The sequence below is a fragment of the Polistes canadensis genome, unplaced genomic scaffold (assembly GCF_001313835.1).
Source record: "Polistes canadensis isolate GaletaPanama2010 unplaced genomic scaffold, ASM131383v1 scaffold_504, whole genome shotgun sequence".
Taxonomy (NCBI): domain Eukaryota; kingdom Metazoa; phylum Arthropoda; class Insecta; order Hymenoptera; family Vespidae; genus Polistes; species Polistes canadensis.
In genome coordinates, this window is record NW_014570051.1 from 3,189 (window position 1) to 6,620 (window position 3,432).

General features: G+C 30.1%; 1 long non-coding RNA gene across 1 annotated transcript in view; it reads right to left on the minus strand.

Annotated features, from left to right (window-relative positions):
• Positions 1-39: 39 nt before the first annotated feature.
• Positions 40-3,432, minus strand: part of LOC106792630 — a 4,725-nt gene continuing 1,332 nt past the window's right edge. Inside the window, exons 3-4 of the long non-coding RNA XR_001382320.1 lie at positions 592-1,146; positions 40-484 (exon numbers count right to left, since the gene is read on the minus strand). This is a non-coding gene — a long non-coding RNA (uncharacterized LOC106792630). The remainder of the gene's footprint in view (positions 485-591; positions 1,147-3,432) is intronic.

Below are 3,432 nucleotides of genomic sequence, written 5' to 3' on the forward strand. Positions count from 1 at the left end.
AATAATCAATACACGACAAAATATTACATTATTTGCATTGATATTGCACTGAAAGGGTTAAATACAATGATACACGTATGAATTCTTTGAAACACGCGAATACGAATCATTCTACACGGGATTTTAATTTCTTTATCCTGACAAAGACCATTTTATATTACATACTTATACATGCACGATAAAAATGCAACCTGATGTTCGTCAAAGTTTTGTAAAAAAAAGCAAATAAAAAACAAGGAAAGAGTTTAAACGATTGATGTTAAAATTCATGTTAAAATACAAGCTAACTAATAGAGAAATAAAAAAAAAAAAGTATTAATGATGAACATTAGCATATAACTCACGTTTTACATACGGATTACGTACTCCTTCCAACCCATTAATTTATCGAGCACGTAGCAAACGAACAAAGGAATCTTCTTCTTATTCTTATTCTTCAGTCATTCCTTCTTTCGATATCCCACGACGTTTCTTCGGCACGATTCTGCGGATTCAAATAGTTTCATCGATGTAGAGAGTTGGAATCAAGCATTAAAAAAAAAAAAAAATAGGATCTCAAACGTTGGTTTAATGTAAACACGGACTACTCACCCTAGAATTCAATCCCTTATTTTTATTCTTATTCTTATTCTGCTTTTGTGAATGTGAACGTGAACGTGATCTTTTTTATTTGACTTATTTTTCGATTATTTCTTCTTCTTCTTATTCTTATTCTTCTTCATCTTATCTTGTTCATTCCTCGTCTGGCGACTTCCACCCTCCTCCTCCACCTTCTCTCCCTCTTAGTATACATCCTCGTCACGAGACTGGCCGTTGAGGTAGATCGTGTCCTTGAGCGGTACATCCAGTTCCTCCTGGATGGTACTTTTTTATTTTCTTTTTTTAAATCTTCTTCTTCTTCCTCTTCTTCTTCTTCTTCATTTCTCCTTTTCCTCCACTTCTCCTCTTGCCGTTAACTTTGCCTGTCTCCTCTCACCCTCCTCCTCCTCACCCTTCGTCTCTCATCTTATTCCTCTCTATTCCTGGCCACTGCATTTGCATCAACCAACAAGAAGTAAAAGGGGAGAGTAAAAGAAGAAGAAGAAAACTTTTTTCTTTCGATGAGTGCACGAGAAGAGTTTGCTGTTGCTGTTGCATTCTGTCTTCCTAATAAAATAGAAATAAAAGGAATGAGAATTAAGATTCGTTTAAAAGGAGTCAGGAAAAAAATTGCAAACACTGAAAAGGAAGTAGTAACTACTTCGTATAATAATATAAAATGCAACAATGAATAGACAAAATGTTCTGTAAGATAATTTTACTCAGTGTTACGGCTATAACGTAATATTATCCATGCGCTTGCATTAAGTGCATTCCCTCTTATGGTGAATTAACAACGACTTCCGAGTTACACCTTTGATCTTAACGAATGTAAACACACTTCCAACCATTCATCCACTACTTTAAAATCATATAACAGTTATTTATTTTAATTTACATTACTCTTTTAATAATTAACAATATTTTAAATTATTATTATTATTATCTCACGTTATAATATATCTAACATTTATATATATATATACGAAATCGAAATTATAATAAGAAGGAAATCAAATTAAATGTGCATTTCAAAATCGTTGTAATTAATTTAATTCGAACGAATTGATTAAAGATAATTTATCCACCCCTCCACCCTTGTTAGATTTATATATTTCACGTATTATATTAATTATTATTATTATTATTATTTCACGTAATATATCTTTACCGTATATTCGTTCACTATGACGTATAAACACTGAGTCATAGTATAGCCCGCTAACATAAGCCATAAATTTTGATTTTCTCTATAAAAAAGAAAAAAAAATAAAAGCAGGAAACACTCTCGCTGTTTTTATATTTACATAGATATATTTAAATATTCACGTTACATACAATCATTACCATTTCATTTTGAATGTTTTCATTACAAAGTTTATATTATCTCGAAGCTTATCGTAGTTATTACTTTTTTATTACTCGCGTTTGAGAAAGAAAAAAGAAACTAACAAAATGTAAATGAAATAAACGCGTAGAAATAATAAAATAGGAAATATTCCAATTACATAAAATGCAATAGTCAAGCTAATCTAACGGAAAGGACTCATGTTAATCCGTTGATCTTGTACAAAATAAATATGAGATAAAAGAAGAAGAAAAAAATAAATTAGATTACGGTCTCTTACGGTCCTTTTCTATCTCTAATATAAGATGATATCGAGTGTAACACGTTTAAATACTACCACACGATAAACGAGAGATTGCACATCGAGTTAACTGTAAATGAAAGGACTTCTTCTATCAACTGTTACCACTTCGTGAAACATTTTTTCCCTTTTTTTCTTTCTATTTTTTCTTTTTCTTTTCGTTTTACTATATTTTGAACGAGTAGTCGTATCATTAGAATACCAAATAACGGTGAATATCTTCACAGGTTGTTACGCTGAACGATTTACGTTTGTTATTTACTATAAATGTTAACGTCATAGCCAGAAATCCGCCATATTGCTAGTAATTCCTAACTTCTTTGAAAAGTTTCGGTAAATATTTTGTTTACTAAAAGTGAATAGATTTTAATGAAACTTATATTAAATTAAAGTACACTCTTTTGTCTACGCGTTGAATACAATATCGAGTTATAAATTTAGCATATAAAGTTCAGAAAATGTTAGAGAATGCAATGCTGTATATTGTGCATCTTTGCAATTTTTTTGATAAGTTTCGGTAAATATTTTTTATACTAAAAGTGAATAGATTTTAATGAAACTTATATTAAATTAAAATGCACACTTTTGGCTACGCGTAGATTATCTTTTCGAGTTATAAATCAATTTGCAAAGGTTCAAAAAATGTCAGAGTCTTCTGTTTCCTACTTCATCGGAATTGTATTGATGAGAATGCCGAGAAATTACTAACAATGACTGATTTCCGGCTTCGACGGTAACATAAATATTGTAAATGCATAACGAGATGCATTTCGCTTATCAAGATTAATATATATTTAAAAAAACAAAAAAGAAAAAAAAAAATTGGCACCTATGGGAACGAAAAGAAGTAACAAAAAAATGATTCATTCCAGCAAACTTCTTGTCACCTGTTAGAAAGGAATCGATTTGACGATTCACAACGCTCCTGTTACACGGAATTTGTAACGCTTCAACAACTTGAACGGTTATCATTCGCCAAAGAAACGAACATTTCGCTTCGGTAAATTCCATTGCATTAGCATTCATACATTCATGTCAGTATACACATATGTATGGTAGTTATATATATATATATATGCATGATGCATACCATATATAATATACAATATAATTTTTACAATAACATATATATGTGCTTATGTTAATATACATATATGTATGTTAATTATGTGTATATATATTTAGATATATATATGTATATAAT